Here is an 18116-nt window from a genome sequence, read left to right on the forward strand (position 1 = left end):
TGGGGAGTAGTTTGGGGAGATTCTCAGAAGACAGGAGCTGGTGTAAACTAACTCTCTTATTTAATCATTTTGAACTAATCCCTCCTTGGGGGATAGCGGTTGTTTTTTATATTTACCCATTTTTGTATTTTTGATTTTGTAATAAACTTTTTTGGAAAAGAAACATAATCCTGATTATTTCAGGCTTTCCCTAAAGCTTCACGTTTGGAGCCCTGACCATTGTTGCACAGGAGGTAAGCATGTCGATTATAGGTCTCTGAATTATCAGGACTTACTTTACAGTTTATAATAAATTAATATAAAGAAACCTTAAGATAAGAGGAGTTTGACTCCTCCCCCACCTGCGAGTAACGAGTTGTCTTAAGGGCGATAAAACCAAAATATTAGAGGTTATTTTTGGCTCTGATTGCAGGTTGAAAAAGTCACCATCAGCGCTGGAAGGTTGGATTAATTAAATAAATTGATAAATTTATGTTAGCCTGATCAACTAACAAAAATCATTTTATAGTTACCAACCTCCCACAAAGCTGATAGGGGCGCAATTAATCCAGATAATCCAAACAATTGCTGAGAGGATTGGCCTTCCTACAGACTTCACTCTAGTATCTTAACCAAAAGATAACGAGTTTAAAAGAAGTGGACTACTCTGGGGATACTATTCGTGCAAGTCATTTCACCTTTAAAATAAAAGATACGATTCTAATTAGGAAGTCTATAACCAGGGTCTAGTACAATAAAACTCGCCGACACCCCCACAGAACCCTGATAGATGCACTGTCTCATAAGTTCTAACGGAACCGGCAAATGGGACGTGCACGCGACATGGCGCCCAACGTGGGGCTGCTGAGCGAAGGTTCAAATATTAGATACCGGACTATCTGACGTAGAACTGTCTTTTAGGCTAATAAATGCTTACGCACCATGGACCGGATACGCTTATAACCTTGGAGTGAAAACCGCACCAATTTCTCGAAAAGGAAAGAAATTTGGGAGAACGGACGATTAGCTCAAAGAGGTATAAAGAAATCACGGCTTTCCGACGTAAGAAAAGCCAAGGATAAAAGCTAGGCTAAAAATAAAAAGGAATAAAGAGTAAGAGTAAAGAATAAGACGTGAAAACGAATAAAAATAAAATAAATAAAAAAAAAGAGAAACTTTCAACCAGCCATGGCAGATAGATCTTTAACGGTAAAACCGGAAAATATTCTCCTTAATGTGAGATTTGTCACCGGAGAAATAGCGACATTTCAAGGTGAACCACAAAGCGTTTTAGCAATATCCTGTAACCGAAGCTTTCAGAACGAGGCCGGCACAGCTCAAGCCGCAGCGGAGCGCTGTCCAAATGCTGAAACTCAAGTAAAGAATAATCATGTATTTCCGTTAGTGGGTGATTTAGTGATTCTAGCAGAACAACAAAATGATCCTGTTTTTAATCAGATAGCGTGGTGTTGTTGGGAGAATCCAGCGAAACTCCCCACGGGCGAGCAATATGAGATCCTTCTGGGATTGCTGGAGCAAATTCCAACTGGACCAGAACCTTTAGTTCTCACTCCATTTGGAGTCGGGCAGTACCGATGTGATCCAGGAGCGATGTACTCTGCTATGGCAGAGTTCTTGGTTCAACAGGCTAGTGGTAGAACAATATACTTCTTATCCAGAAGCAAAAATGAGGCAATTCAAATGAGACAGGTGTTATGTAACCGATTAGGAGTCACGGAGCTCCAGGCGGAAATGTACCGAAGGAGAGCTGCGGTTGAAATCTCATCCGCATGGGATGAGGACCCACCGATACCGACCGTGCCCCCTTTGTATCCAGCGCTCCGCGGGGAATTCCCTGTGAGCCCCGGTTCCGAGAGCGGATTTCCTGCACCCCCACCGAACCCGCCTGACGCGGTTTGGCCGGCGCAGTGGAACCCGTTTCTACATGTACAAACCCCTTCTCAGGTGCCCGTGAGAGGAGCGGGGAGATCGCCCACTGAACAGCATGTTGCTGCGTGGGAGAAAGACGAGACCCAGAGACGGTCAGGGGCTGAAAGGACTCCAAACCCAATTCCTTTTCCCCCGTTAGAACCGCATAGTCCTGCGGCTCCTCCGAATCATGTTATGATAGGTCAAGAGCCGGTGATAATTCTGTCAGGCGAGAAAATAGATGCGGAGATCCGAGAGGAAGATGTGTTGATCTTTCTGAAAGATCCACAAAGTTCTGCCAGTACCACGTCCTCTTTAAGTTCTCTGAGGAGACTCTTAGGGGCGGAAAGCAGAAGCTCCATGATCCCGCTGGTAGATCGTAATTACGAAGCAGGGGAAATTACTACTCTCTTAGACAAGCAATTAGGGAATCTGGAAGGTCGTGTCAGCGCTATTTCCATAATTAACGTAGACCCTCATAATCCCGACATCTCTTTTCACCAAGCTTGGGAGCGGGTGGTGTCAGAAGCCTTGGATTTAGGAGCGCGACGGCTAGTGTTTAAGCTTAATAACAAACCCCAGGTGTGTCGGATAACTGAAGCACATGGTGCAGGTTTGGTGGTTTATTCCGAAGCCTCCAGCAGGCTCGGAGACATTCCGGTCGTAATTCTAGTGGATAAATCAGCCTTGCCGCAAGTAGAGAAGAAAGTCAAATATTGGTTTGAGGCCAGAGATAGGAGCAGCGAGAGTGAGGTTGAATCGGAGGACGAACGGGGTTCCCAACTGGTGGTGAGTGGCACACCCAAAGGGACGCTCAGGTCAGAATGCGGATCCCAACAAAAATGCAGCACTCGGATCCCTGGAGGCAAAACACCTGAAAAAGTGAGTTGGTTATCCCCAGTTACAGCCCATGAGCCCGGTGAGAACAGAGAAAATGTAGAACAGCAACCCCAGAGAGCAGAAAAAGGAGATGAGACAAATCCTATAGTTTATGGCATTAGAGGACCAAATAAAAATAGCCGTCCAGTACAGATGAAATATTATGACCCTCAGGCACCTCCTAACGTAGGCCCAGTGAGACCAGTTCCAGAACCAGGACGAGGCCAGTTTGCAATTAATACAGAGGGAGACCAGAATTATGCAGGAGAAGAAGCAGAAAATCCTTTTCCAGACTGGTACCCTGTGGATGGCCTCACGGCTGCGGTGATCCAAAAAGCAAAAAGTAGGGAAGAAGTCATGTTGCAATCAGGATGGGGGCAGCCCTTTAAACATGCCTTTTTGGGCCAAGGATATGATTTTTATCGAGGTGGATGTATGGCTACAGATTCGGCAGTGAAAACTCACTGCTACTCGCCGTGCAGCCCCTCCCAACCTTTGGATGCAAACCGAAGCACTCCGCAGGGAGGACAATTTAATTCAATGCCTAAGGAGAGAGTCCTAGAACAGGAATGCTCTCCATATTGGCAAACCGCTCAGGAACAGTCAAAGGTAAGCTTAGGACATTTTGATCATACCATCCTGCCACAGAGAGCACCGGGTGAGACAGACACTGGTTATGTGCAGCGGCTTCAGGATCGAGGTATGACGATTGAACAACTTTCAAGTCCAGAGATTTCTCAGGTCATAGCATTAAAGAACGATCTGCGTTTAACCCCAGGAGCCTCGCTGATGTCCTTGGCGGAGAGTTCTCCCAGAGGGATTGGTGAGGATTCTGGTGAACGACGGAGGAAAGCTTTAAGTGCTGAAATCAGTACAGGAAAAATTACATTAGCTGGGTGCTTGGGAACAATCGCAGAACTTTCTCAGGTTCAGCAGGAAAAGCTTTTAGCTGACTCTCCAGGGGGGTTAATGATGGCTGCGATGTGGCCTAATCTCTCTCCTGCAGAAAAAATTCGACAAGCGCAGGCGTGGGACCGCACAAGGGAATTTAAGCAGTCAAAAAACGAATTAGGGCGGCAGGCCGGAAACAGACTGAAAGGTCAGATACCATCCCCTCTGCCCCCTCCACACCCACAGCAAGGGAGCCAATCAGTGAGCTCTCAACCAAGGCAACTCTGACCCAGGACAGAACCGAATCAGAACCAGAGATCTCGGGGCCAATTGGACCCGAATGCAAGGCCGTTTTTCATGGGACCCCCCGGCTGCCCTGTGGCTCGACCCAGGAGAGCGAACCCGGAGGAATGGGCCCGGATGACCAAAGAACAGAGAGAGAAGTTGATCCAATCAATCAAAGATTGGGACGCGAAATACAACAATCAGAGAAGCCGACCTCCACCACAACAAAAGTAGAAATAATTGAGGCGCTCTCATCTCATACGCATTGGGATGGAGAGTGGCTTAAAGTAAAATACGAAAATACAAAATACATTTTAGATACCGAGGCATTAATATCAGTAAAGCGTGAAAATAATCCGATGGAACAAATAGGATACAAAAATGTGATACTCGCAGATGGCTCTGTACGTAACATGGCAGTTCATAAAGATGGACAGGGCATTCTTTACATAAAAGGTGCAGAAAACTTAATTAGTTTAAAGGATTTAGTCACGATAACAAAAGTCCCAGCATTGCATGTGAGTTTTTTAGGTGAATTAAATGTGGACAGTCTCATTAAAGAGCAACTGGAGAAAACTAGTCTGGACCCACACAAACTCAGAAATAATCCAAAAAGGTAATTGGGCTACACACAAAAATGATTGTGGCAGAGTAAAAGAACAATGCATTATTAAAGGAGCGATGCCTGCCAGGGAGAAGCAGTATCCAATCAGAGACGGAAGAGATGAGATCAGGTGTACTCTCGCTGAGCTTAAAGAAAAAGGGATAATCGAAGAGAAAGATACATTATCCACCTGTCTTCCCATTCAAGCTGTTCCTAAACCTGATGGCACCTACAGACTGGTACACAATTTGAAGGTGACTCCGCATGACGTGCGTAAAACTTTTGACCCGTACATGCAGCTCCGAACCATGCCTATTAAAAAATATAAAACATGCATTGATTTGGCTAACGGTTTTTGGTCTGTCCCTTTAGCGCAAGAAAGTCGAGCTAAAACTGGATTTACGTTTGAAGGAAAGCATTATCAATGGTGCGTTTTGCCTCAGGGATATGTAAATGCGCCAAATAAATTTCAAGGAGTCGTACAGTCATATCTGGAAGGTTTACCTGTCGTTCAATATATCGATGACATATTTTTCACGCATGATTGTGAAAGCGAACACCTGAAAACTTTGGATGAGGTGGTGACCAGACTGACATGTGCAGGATTCAAACTCAACTTGAAGAAAAGTCAGCTAGGACGCACAAAAGTTACGTTCCTAGGTTTTGAAGTGTCAGATTCAGTGTCGGTACCTTCCACCTATTTGCAGAACATAACACCCCCGCATGACTTACTAGAAGGTGTTATCGGACAGCTCCAGTACATTTCCAGCAACGTCCGTGATTTTCAAAGCATCATTGATCCCATAATGTCACTTAAAAAAGGTCTCAGAACCAAAGTGGGTCAGAAACTGGTGACGCACAACCGCAAACTGAGCTCACAGGAGCTTGGGACTTATCAAGCAGTGATGGTTAAAATAGGTGCTAATCTAGTGAATCTTTCAAATAGAGAGCATCATGAACCGTTAGCTGTAAGAGTGATTGTAGGACAGGATTTCACAGAGTGTTTATTTCAGAACTACGACAGCAAGAGTCTGATAACATGTAAAGGTTATAAACTCGCACCAACAGAGAGCCGTTACACGCCCAGCGAAAAGGTGCTGACCACCCTGATGAAACATAAAGATATGATGTTCGCTCTGGCCGGATCGCAAAAAATCATAATTCAATCTACTGATTATATGATTAAAGAACTTCGGAAAGATCTCCTCCCACAGGCGAGGGCCGTTTTACCCAGATGGGCAAAGTGGGAGATATTATTGGCAAACCCGCAGATCCACGTGGAAGGAGAAACAAAACTTAAGCCTGACAGGAAAGAAGTTGTTAAACCCATAAAACCAGAGGCAGTTTACTACACTGATGGATCTAAGAAAACAGCAGATGCAGACTTTTGCAAGTGGGGGTTTGTGAGACAGCTTAAGGACAGGAAATACCAACAAACTGGACAGACTGTCGGATCCGCTCAAACTGCAGAATTGACGGCCGTTGTCATGGCGCTAGCTGACGCGTGTAAGCTGAAGCTCAGATCAGTAAGATTGGTCACAGACTCTAAATATGTTAAAGACGGACTAGATGACCATCTGCCATTCTGGGAAGCTAAAGATTTTCAGAAAACTGATGGAGAAAGATTGGAACACGCTGACTTGTAGACTTTAGTATCGTGTTATAAGAAAAAATTACAGATTCAGGTAACACATGTAAATAGCCATACTAAAGGTAAAAGTGAGGATGAGATCGGAAACGCAGAAGTGGATGAATTAGTACAAGCTCGAGCTTTGTTTCTACCCACAGCGTTTTTACAGAACAGGAGTGCTGCGGCTGATGAAGAGCTGGTAACATTTGCGCATAAAGATTACGGACACGTAGGAGCGCAACGTTTGAGTGAGATTTTCAAAAAGGAACATATTTCTGTTCCAAGACTGAAAGAGATAACAGCCCGAGTAAAAGAGACATGTGAGCCGTGTAAAGAAAAAGGAGGAGCTCCACCCGTGATTTATGACCATTTGCCCATTATGTGTGATGTGCCAGGAGTGCATTTTAGCACAGATGTTGGTGAATGTGCCTCTAGAGGAGTGAACGGACATAAGTTCTTTTTGGTAATCAAAGATAATGGACCAGGTGATCAGAGCAAGATAATACCGCTGAAACGTGTCACAGGAAATACGGTCAGCATGGCCTTGTCTCTGCATCTGCCCCTCACGTGTGAGTCACTCCGTTCAGATGGAGGACCTGAATTTAAGAATGACAAAGTTTCTTGTCTGCTTGAATCAAGGGGGATAAGACACATTTTTTTCTATCCCATACGAGTCCCACACTAACGGAATAGCAGAGAGAGCAGTTAGGACGATAAAAAAATCACATCCTAACTAACCTGAGCTCCCGATGGGATACACCGGAGGGAGTTTCAGAACTAAATGTGATCCTTAATAGGACGAAGCTGAAAAGAACTGAGAGGAAAACTAACCCGGAACACGTCTCTGTGTTACAGAAAGGTGAAAGAATTTGGGTCAAAAGAGGACCAGTTCGGAAAGGAGATTGCATTAAACATAACGTAAGTGGTCCCTTCATAATAAAGGACGTAATTGGGAACGTGATTTTAACTGAGACTGGTTTGCGCGTTCACCCTCATCAAGTTCTAAAATAACTTCTCTGAAGAAATTACCTGATTAAACGTCATGGCTGGGCCAAAATCTAGCGAAGAAATGACTTGTAAGATCCTAGGTGATCCGGGCCTAATTTTGGTGACACGGGGGGGTTTTATTAAAGATTGTAAAGTGGCTATGTTTCCAGGCTTCATAGAATCTGCAAATGTGTATCATTACGCGCAATGGAGAGGCTGGAAGCCGGGAACATGCGTGGCATGTGGATCTCTGTGCACCCTAATTAAATGGTCGGGGCTCCGGGAGCAAAAGCCCACTCACCTGGAGAGAGGAACGGACTTGCATACAGGTGCAGTGGAGCTGTCTGCTCCCCTTAAAATATGTTTTTGCGGAACCTGCTTGAGGAATAATCCAGGCATCATCTCCTGGCAGGTCTGTGAATGCACCCACAGAGGTGAAATCAAAGATGGGTGCTGTTTCATGAAGAATGGTGTTTTGACTACCTGCTTGCCGACAAGCCAGCCCAGTATGTTTTTCGTAGGAGAGCTGCTTAGAAATCCTAGCCTGGTGAAGCCAGTGAGAGATTTATGGGTGGAAGCTTATCCATTTGTGGTCAAGCTCAAGACCAGAGAAAAAGGACTAGAGGAGCTTCAAGCTCGATCCAGATTTGAGTCTATTAAGAGCTTGATATTAGGACAGCAATTTGGTACGCTGGCTGATTCATGGGAAACAGGTACACAGATTGGGGTAACTCAAGAGTATAAAGATGACAGATGGGGAACTTATCTGTCAGGGACTCTGGACTGGCATACAGGATTGTCTGTTCAAGAGCCTCCAGGGATGCGGATGCGTAAGCGTGTTACATCATGCCTGGTTGAGCTGAAGAGTCTTGGACCAGGGGCAGAGCTTAAGTTCATGCCTTATCAGTTAACTTTGATAGAGGTAATAGACCTGTCGGGTCGCATTTGCAGCTCGGCTGTTAACATAGTGACCACCCGGAGAGGAGAGGCATATTGGCCTAAGATTTATGGGACTGCTCACACTAGAATGTCTCGTAGAAGGCTGGTCTCCAATCTGACTCTAACTAACTAGAGCAGGGCGCTTTCATTTCCTGCTGATTTTTATGCTTCTGTTTTTGCAGATGTTCTCTCCTCAGAAGCATAAGAGGGAAAGCAGAAGAAAACGAAAAGTGGTCAGGTATGCAACTCCGGCTGGAGTTGACCCCAAAGTTAAAAAGAAAAATGTAAATATTCCGAAAGGAAAGAATTGGATAATAAAATGGATTAAATGGGCCTTTTTTATCCTTTTCGAATTTAGCCTCATAGGATTAAGTATAGCGATTGCATATGGGGTACATGTATATCTCCGAACGTATCATGTGTCCTCGGTGACATATAACATAACTCACGGAGGACCGCAACAATTAGTAGGGAATTGGAATGTATCCAAAATTAAGCGGTTATGGCCCAAAGAAGATTTTAATGAGAATATAACCACCTGCATGATAGCAACACAGATTGGATTCAAGATTTGTAGTGTAACAGAGAACAAAACTGGTTGTAAAATAGAGTTCTTTGATTAATCAAAAGGAAAGAATTCATTCTTCTTTCTTCTGTCTTCATGCTGGAATGTAAACAGTTTAGAAACGATTGTATGACCTTCAGGCTGTTTCAGACACACTGACACTGTGTCAAAAAGGAAACAGCTGTTAGGGTAGAAATGGCTCCTTCAGCACGTTACACAGCTTAGCAACATTCCTGAGATGGAAGAAGGAAGAGCCAACAAGAGAACTGGCATGAGAATCCAGGGTGACAGCTGGGTCAAAGGTCATGCCAAGATTCCTGACAGAGGGTTTGGTGTGAGAAGCAAGCTGACCAAGAGATATGAGGCCAGAACAGTCTCAATAAGAATTAAGTCACACAACCTTTTCCACAAATGCACATGTTCATTCGGAAATCCACACTCTGTGTTTCACAAATATAATTCGGAGGAACACAAACGCACACGCTCATTCGGAAATTCACACTCTTTGACACATAAATATAATGTGAAAAAATAAGTCACGCAACATTCTCCACAAATGCACACGCTAATTCTGAAGTTCACACTCTGTGGTTCACAAATATAATTTGTAAGAACACTTGTAATATAAACTCACAGATCATACGAATTGCTGAATGTGCATTTACGAACAGCTTCTCATTTGTGAACCTTCCTGCATTCGTGAGAGAAATCTGTGTGCTGAATTTTGAGACTCTCCTAACGTCGCAGGCCAACAAACGTCACCATTGGTTAATAAATCTGTCAATCAAATATATGACTCCACCAGGGCGGTTCGCTTTCAGCCAATCATATGGCTCCTTATATTACGGAACAGATCTGCTGTGCGCATGCACATTGCAGCTCACACGGCAGAGCGGGATGGATCGGTCACAATCTGTGAGTAACAGTTTTATCTTATTCCCTCGTTGTAATTGATGCAATGTTATTGAATTATGAGTAGAAGCGTTCTTCATGGTCAAGTAAAATGTTTTATGTTAAATTCAGTCCGGACGTTAAGTGAAGTCTGGTCCATTCTTCATCTAGTTTAACATCAAGCTAAACTCAAGCAAACATTTGTTTAGTTAGCGTGTCTAGGTACCATTTTTTAGGCCACGGTTGTCAAACTCAAGCCCTTGGGTCTATTTTTATTTGCCCCGCGAAATCAAATGTCAAATATATCATATTAAAACTGGCCCGCCTAGGTGACATTGTTGATGTAGGAGAGGATATACTTTCTGCTCTTTCAAATCTGAATACTATTATCCAGCAGGAAAGAGATAATCAAAAGACATTAATAACGGTACACGTTGAAAGAGGTTCTCGTGGCCGCCCACGATTGGTGGTGTCGCGAGAGGCTCTCGAACACCTTGTGGAAATGGGTCTGCCAACAAGTGTCATTACCAAACTACTTGGCGTATCCAGAGTAACTCTATTTAGACGGATGTCTGAAAACATTATATCTGTATCTGCCACATACAGTAAATGCAGTGATGAGGAACTAGATTCATTTATCACAGCAGGGTTTCCCTTACATAGGCGTAGCCGTGGCGGGTCGCCACGGCTGAAATCCCACCGCCACGCCTACAACATCCCAAGTTTTATTGATGTTTTTTTTTTTTTTTTTTGCGCCGTTTCCCGAAGAAGCAGCAGGAACTACTGTGTTGTTGCTTGTGATCACAGCCGGCAGGTAGCAAGGAGGAGGAGGCACGGCAGGGTGGTTACAGCTATGAGCTTACGGATAAAGCATTTTTGATGAATACGAGCAAGAAACGAGTGTAAAACTCGGAAATATCTGTAATCGTGCTGAATGAAATTCTCATTGGGTAACTTACTGTCTTCAAGCTCTGTGATTGGCCAGTCAGATAGAGCGCCCGCCCCTCCCTACACACAAAACTGCAGCCGGGAGCTCTGTCAGCTCGGTCCAGGCATCAACGCACACACACAGACAGTAAAGCCGGGCGGACACTGTGCGACTTTTTCCCTTTTTTGAGCAGATTTTCCACTCGTGCGAGAATCCACAAGATCGGGGCGAGTTTTGCGCTGAGCGTCGTGTAGTGTACAGGGGGTTACGAGAGGCGATTAACACCACGTGACCAGCTACCGATCAGCAATCGTGAGCTCGCACGGACTTCTGGCGTGTTTGATATTTATCTCATTCCTCATGAGGGTTGAAGCGGCGCAGCGAGCAGCTGCGACCCAAAAAGTATCAGAACCGCTCACGGCGCATTCGCCATCCTGCATCAACTCGGCTCACCCGCTATTTCCCTAATAACACACGCTGTTCGTTTTTATTTCTACACGTTTTTTTTACTCACAAAGATTGTCAAGGAAGCGTGTTTGTCGTGTTCGTGTCAAATTAAACTGATCACAAAACACAGATTTACTTTCTTTATTTCGTTTCCTCATCCAACCCCCATCAATCCCTGTGTCCTCCTGCAGCACTCCCGAAGGACAACAGGCAAAACAAGACAAAAAAGTCTGACGTGTTGTGTAAAAACTGCTATTTTTAGCATATTTTAGGTCCGACGTGTTGCTACCAGACGTACAGTGAGCACATGACTCGTGAGATCTACCCTGCGCTGAAGTCGTACAGTTTGAGCTGAAGCTGTGTTACGAGTGAAAAAGTCGCACAGTGTCCGCCCAGCTTATTATAATGTTCACTGTAATGCATCTTGATGTTCTTAACAAATAAATCAAATCAAAAATATTGGTCAATAATGCCAAATATGTAAATTTGTGTTTCAGTCATTTTTATACTGGCTTAAAAATACTTCATTAAGTCTACTAAGCAGGGGTGTAGAAGGTTTTTAATAGGGCCAGCCCAGTAATGATCTTGGACCAAAATAAAGGGGGCAGAAAGTCAAATAAAGGGGGCAAAAGAAGATGTTTTTCCAGACGCCAAGAAAAATTAAATGCCAAATCCACCCTGCAAAGTGTGTCACTGAGAGTTTAAAACAGAAATTATTCTTGTGCAAATATTGGTGTACTCACCTTTAACACTAGTTATTACAATGCAGCAGTCGCTGGATTGGTGCAGTTCAAAGTGGAGCGCATCAAATAAAACAATATTAACATAAAGGTGAGACGTGTCAACCCCCCCCCCCGCCAACACCACCACCACCACAGCTGGAAAAATTCCTAGGGGAAACACTGCACAGTAATTAAGAGCAACATGCCAGATGCTGGGTACAGGGTAGTCCGAGGTGCTCTACTTGCCCAGGGACATAGAGTACAGTGGGACTGACTGTATGCATCCATGCATCGTGTGGACAGTGCGGGTGTACTTGCTCGAATGACACGTCTGGGATGTGTAGTGAGAAGGACGTACACAGTTCCTTGCCCAAAGTATATGATGCACATTGACACCAATCACAAGCTCATCAGGTAATGTCTGTGTGTAATTGGAGATGTTATTTTTTGTTTTGGGAGTTGCATTTTTAATTGTCTGTGTTTTAACAGGTACAATTTTATTATCTTTGGAGGAATAGACGGCTATTCAAGGAAGGTAGGTGTTTTCATTGTCAAGGACCAAACAGCTGCAAATGTGTTTTCTGGCTATCTTCTGTTTTATAGATTTAACAACTTATATTTTGAAGTAGAGGGCTGCATAGGATTGGGTCCCAGCAGGAGCGGACAGTTAGAACTTTGCTGCAGGCCGGAACAGTTGGCTAAAAACCAAAAGGATTTTCAGAAATACCAAAAATACACATTATTTTTTTTAACATATTTGTAAAGTCTCTCAGTTAATGTAAGGGCTTGTAATAATCATTAGCCTTTACTCCTCCATATTGATTTTTAAATGGAAGAATATGAAACACAATCCCATTGAATCTCTAATAATAGTCTGTCATTCCATGTTTTCTCCTGCATGATGAGTGAATACACAATCAGTGCATCTTAATTATATTGTGGGTAATAGTTCTGAGTGTCACGGGAGAATGTGGGAGTAACACACATTGCGGGTGGTCAGAAAATCAAAACAAGCTGGCGGGAGAGGGATGAAAACAGTATAGTGCAGTGGTCTTCTGTAAACTGCATCCATCACTCCTGTGAGATTTGACACAAACAATACAGTTTATCAGATCTTAACTTATTTAATTATCTAACATGTTATCGTATGGCTGTTGTACCTTTCATTTGGTAATTGATTGTTTTGGCCCCTATAAAAGTGTGTCATATGAGAGTGTTTGTGCTTGACTTACATAGATCATGTACCTGAAGGTAGCTGACAACAACCGGGCAGACACCCACCTTGCCTTCTTCAGTGAAGCTGTGAATGAGCATGGCTTTCCTCTGAGGTATTCATGTTATTCCCAAGTTTACCCTCTGTTACCCTGTTCAAATCTGCTTTTGCCTAAAGTGTTATTGACCAAAGATAACATGCCATTTGAGGTCATATAGTGAAATAAATGGGGGGGGGGGGGGGTGAACATTTCCCTCTTTCAAAAAAAATTTCCCCAGCAGAGGGTTAATAATGCCACATTGTTTACTCACTTAGTAGCAAGGTACATAAGGAAATTTCTGTGATACTGAAGTTGATGCCGATTGTTATAGATGTGCATTAAAAATGTTTGAAGCAAGATTCTAATGTTTCTTATTTTTTTGTTTCAGGGTGAGAGGAGATCATGGCGGAGAGAATGTAGGTGTTGCAGAATTAATGTTCTCAGTTCGTGGAACTGACACCAACAGCTTCATTGCAGGAAAAAGTGTACACAATCAACGGTGAGTTTAACCTAATTCGGAAGGCGTGTGTGTGTGTGTGTGTGTGTGTGTGTGTGCTGGATGGACATTTAAATGTGTGTGTATATTATAATTTTCTTTTATTTAATCCCCCTCCAGATCCAGGATCGAGCGCCTCTGGCGTGATGTCTTCATGAGTGTTACTGGTTTATATTACAACATCCTGCACTCTCTGGAAGACCAAGACTTGCTCGACATCAGTAACATCCTTCACCTGTTTTGTTGCCACTATATTTTCTTGTCTCGCATCCAGGCCAGCCTGGATGTCTTTAGAGATGCGTGGGACAACCATCCAATCAGGACAGAGGAAAACATGACACCAAATCAGCTGTGGCATCTGGGCCAGGCTCTGAATCCTGTTTCTGATCCAGGGGCAAATGTATGTTCTGTTAAAATGACTGATCACATGTCAAGTTGATCCTTAACTAAAAATCAAATGTTCAACACTTTGATAATCTACCTCTGCACTATGCTTCATGGATTCAAGACAAAATGACTATTGAAATTACAGTTCTGTTTGTGTGCACCTCTACTGAAGTGGACACTGTCAACTATAATGTCATGACATTACAAAGTCATGACACATCTGCAAGTTCAAAATGCAAGGCATTAGACCTTCCAGATGTGATATTCTCACTGCTGTTTTAACATAAAAGTAGCCCATTAATTAAAAAAATAATTTATGAAATAATGGAGATGCTAGGTTCTACTTGACATCACTGATGTGAAGTAATTGTTAAAAGGTCATGATAGGGCTTGTATTAAATGTGTTTTCTTGAGATTCATTATGCACAATGCTCATACACACTTTCTTTTTCCAGAGTATACCGACACCAGAGATTGAATGGGAGGAGAATGGATACATGACTGAACCTCATCCTGGGATCAATGTCCCTGTACTGGACAGTCCTCTTTCAGATCATCAAATGTTGGAACTGCAGGACAGCATTAATCCGATGCAACATTCAGACTCTTTTGGAGTGGACATATATCTTCACACTGTCCAGTATGTTGAGAACTTACCTTCTCTGCAGACAATGTTTAATATGAGCTTCAAGAGGTCTCTGCCCCTAACGGGGTTTGCTTTCACATAGTAAAAATGCATAATTTTTCTGAATAAGATTAAGAGGCCACCCATAAGGCGGAACGTTTGTAATGTATTGTAACCCCAGATTCTATGAGTATAGCATAGCCCTTTAAGCAATCACCTATTGGATTAATTCCATCCCCTAAACCAATCATTGAAGAGCTTTTATGTACGCCCGCCTCCTAGGTGGGTCCTGGCCCCTAAAAAAGAGCATAGCTTGTCTCCATAAGTCTTATTAAGCCCAAAGAACCAGCTGGGCCAAGATGCTTAAAGGGCTACGCTAAACTCATAGAATCTGGGGTTACAAAACTTAACCAATGTTCTATTTCATATAGCCCCGCCCTTTAAGCCATCGCCTATTGGATTAAAGGCGGAGCCAGATATAGTTAGTCAACGCCACACTGGTTCAGAACCAAACCTGAGCGGACTCAGGTTCCACCTAATAAACCTCTACAGCTGTCGGCGGGCGTAAACATGAGAGAACAGCTGGAGGACATGACAACAGCGTATGATCAGCATATAGCTGATGAGAATCAACCCCAAGGTTGCCTAGCAACCGGTGGGAGAGAAGCTGTCACAATCAAGAAGACACAATGTGACATTGTAAGGACAAGTCAACGAGGGCGTTTAAGAACACAAGGATGACAATAACGAAACTGCAAGGTTTCTGATAAGAACTTTCAGTGACAGCTGTGATTAAGCTGAACTGTGTGTTATCACCACATTGGTAAGGAGGCTGGTGGACACATCTCTGAGGTAAAACAGGTGGTGAAGACCATGAAGCAGCCATGCATATGTCTGCTACAGTCATTCCAGCTCACAATGCAACAGAGGAAGAAACCGCCTGATTAGAATGTACTTTTAATCTGACTGGAGTGTCCAAGCCAGATGAAGCATAGACACTTGTGATGACGTCACACAGCCAATGTGAAAGACGCTGAGATGACAGAGGTTGCCCTATGGAACAATCACTGTAGCGAACAAACAGCTGCTGCGAAGTGCGCAGCTGAGCTGTGCGAAAGACTTAGGAGTCTGAGTGCACGCACTGGGCATAGCAGGTGGGATGCAGCATCTCACTCTGACACATGAGAGAAAGAAAAACCCCACCAGAGAAATGGACCTGAAAGAGCTTGTGATGCTCTTTGGGGTAGAATGCTGGGTTTGGGTCAGAGAACGGCTGTACACCCATCATTCCATTTCCTGAGACAAGATGGCAAGATGGAGAGCGAAGTTAGGTCACAAATTCTCTAGGTGGAGAAACAAGGGACTGGGCGGGATTCGATCCCCAGACGCCAAATCTTCCCCCCTTTTTCCACAAGCACGTCCTCGTGCTCCCGCGCAGGGTGCCAAAAACTTCACATCCATGGACCTACTTGACAATACTACATGGATCCTGCCAACAACACCAAATGCGGCAAGGTGGAGAAATGCGGGCCCGGGCGGGATTCGATCCCCAGACTCCCGGGTGAGAGTCACGCACGCTTACCAGTCAGTCAAAGGGACATCCCCTTGGCCAAGTAGCCAGGGTGCATGATTAATCAGGACACTGTGACAGGATGCTCACACTGCCACACATGGATCGGCGCCGAGTCCTCTTCCTGCTGCGCAAAAAGTTTATCCAGGATGGTAGAAGGGTTGTCATCTTGGTGGATAAGCTTTATGTGGACAACAAACTCTACAAGGAGTGAGGAGTGACAGATTGGTTATATTAGCCCAACATCAGGTCACACATTTAATATTCTTATCAGGATTCCCTGGGTTTGAGCACGTCAGGATTAAATAGCTGCTAGATCTGTGTTCTAGATGATAAGATCACCTGTTCTTCACCACCTCACACCCCTATCACCTTTTCTTTTTAGTTCTTTCTTCTTCTTTAACCTTTATAATTATTTCCTTTCCTCCTTCCTGGGTGGCATTTTGGCAACAGAGGTGCCTATTGGGGCCAGTGGGGGAGCTGGCTCCCTGGAGGGCTTAGGCCAACCAGCCATTCCTCCCCATCCCCACACATTTTTCTCCTCTTGCTCCCTCACATCATCACACAAACATGCCCATAGGACTTTGGGGGGTGGACAAGTCAAGGGGTGCGGGTAAGGACCCCATTTCTGCATTCCTGTGGCAACCTGCCCCCCAATTTTATTTGCACCTTAAACACTTCCACCAACAACATTCCACACAAACACACACGTAGGGCCTTGGGAGTGAGCACATTCAACGGCATTTGGCAGGGGGATTTCTCAGCCTCATCCCGAGTGCCGGTGCCCACTTCCAATTTTAAACTGAACTTAGACACAGAGGGCTGTGGGTGCAAGTGGGGTGGTGTGGTGGCATCAGCTGGCATAGGCCAGATGATGCCCGCTCACCACAGCCATGGAATACACCTCATCAACACACACTAACACTATATTGGAGGAGGCGGAGGGAGACTAGGGGTCTTAGCACACCTCTGTTGTCACTTGGCTTCCTGGCGCTGGAGGCTAGGAGGGAGATCTGGCCGTCTGGTTGGGGTCTGGGGTGGTGGGTTGCTTTGCTCAGCGTTGGGCGGGGGAGCCTGCTCATCAGTACCCCAGCAGAAAGGGTCAAACTCTGGTTACCAGTGATGGTTGTACCCCATGCGCAGCAGTACCGGGACCAGAAAGAATAGGGTGTGTATGGAGAGCCTTGGGTTGTATGTGCATGTGTGAGCATGAGGGAGGGAGTGTGTGACTGTGTCTGTGTATGACTGTATATGTCAGGTGGGGCCTTGGACTCCACCCCTCTCCTCGGACTTCTTTTGATGCTATACATCTTCATCTCCCCTCCTCCTGCCACACTTGGTGTGGAGTGCGGTGCCTTGGTCTGCCTGAGTGTTCATGGCTCCCAGGTCAGGGAGTTTAAGATTTTTGGCGTCTGCCTGATCAATCCCGGTGGCTGCCTGGTGGGATCTGAGTCCCTGGGCTCTGCTGGGTCCCCGGCGGGGCTGGTCACCCCTGGGTCTCGGGTCGCTGGGTTCTGGGCTCTGCCGGCTAGGGGGTGGAAGGCTGTGGGCTTGCCGCGGGTATCTCCCGGGGCTCTGCCGGCTGCTGGTTATGGCCCCCCGGGGCAATCCACTGTGCCTCTCGAGGGGGGCAGGGGCTTGTCTGGTTGCAGTCTCCCTGGTGTTACTGCACTTCAGGGAGATCTCTGGGACTTGGAGCTCCCTCCATCTCCTACACATCTTTGGGGGGCAGATCTGTGGTCCCTCACACTCTATTGGACGCTCCTATAGAGAAACCTTACATATACAAGCGCGGGTACACACACAGGTGCTCACATGGTGCTCTCATAAGTATGGACTTGGGCACGTTCAACACGTCTCAAGGCTGTGGTTGGCACTAAATGCACTATGATTTATCGTGATTGTTCAGTAAAACAATGTTGATTTTATATTTCCTCATCAAGTTGACACAGTGAGCTTGCACCTGTTGTATTGTTTTACTCTTTCTGCAGGTCTAGAAGCAGACTCTTGTTCATCATTGTTTATTTTTGTGCCCCCCCCCCCCCCCTGTCTCTTCCTTTCTCTTTCACCTCTGTCTCTGTGTCTGGTCGGAATTAAAAAGCATTCAAA

At 44.9% G+C, this 18116-nt stretch overlaps 2 protein-coding genes across 5 annotated transcripts in view; one reads left to right on the forward strand and one right to left on the reverse strand.

Moving 5' to 3' along the window:
• The window catches only part of LOC129157329 (zinc finger protein 235-like), a 300301-nt gene that overhangs the window by 153316 nt on the left and 128869 nt on the right, over positions 1 to 18116 (forward strand). The window lies entirely within an intron of this gene.
• LOC129157298 (zinc finger protein 84-like) overlaps positions 1 to 18116 on the reverse strand; it is a 67765-nt gene that overhangs the window by 38881 nt on the left and 10768 nt on the right. The gene's annotated exons all lie outside the window — the stretch shown is intronic.

The sequence above is a fragment of the Nothobranchius furzeri genome, chromosome 12, assembly GCF_043380555.1.
Source record: "Nothobranchius furzeri strain GRZ-AD chromosome 12, NfurGRZ-RIMD1, whole genome shotgun sequence".
Lineage (NCBI taxonomy): Eukaryota > Metazoa > Chordata > Actinopteri > Cyprinodontiformes > Nothobranchiidae > Nothobranchius > Nothobranchius furzeri.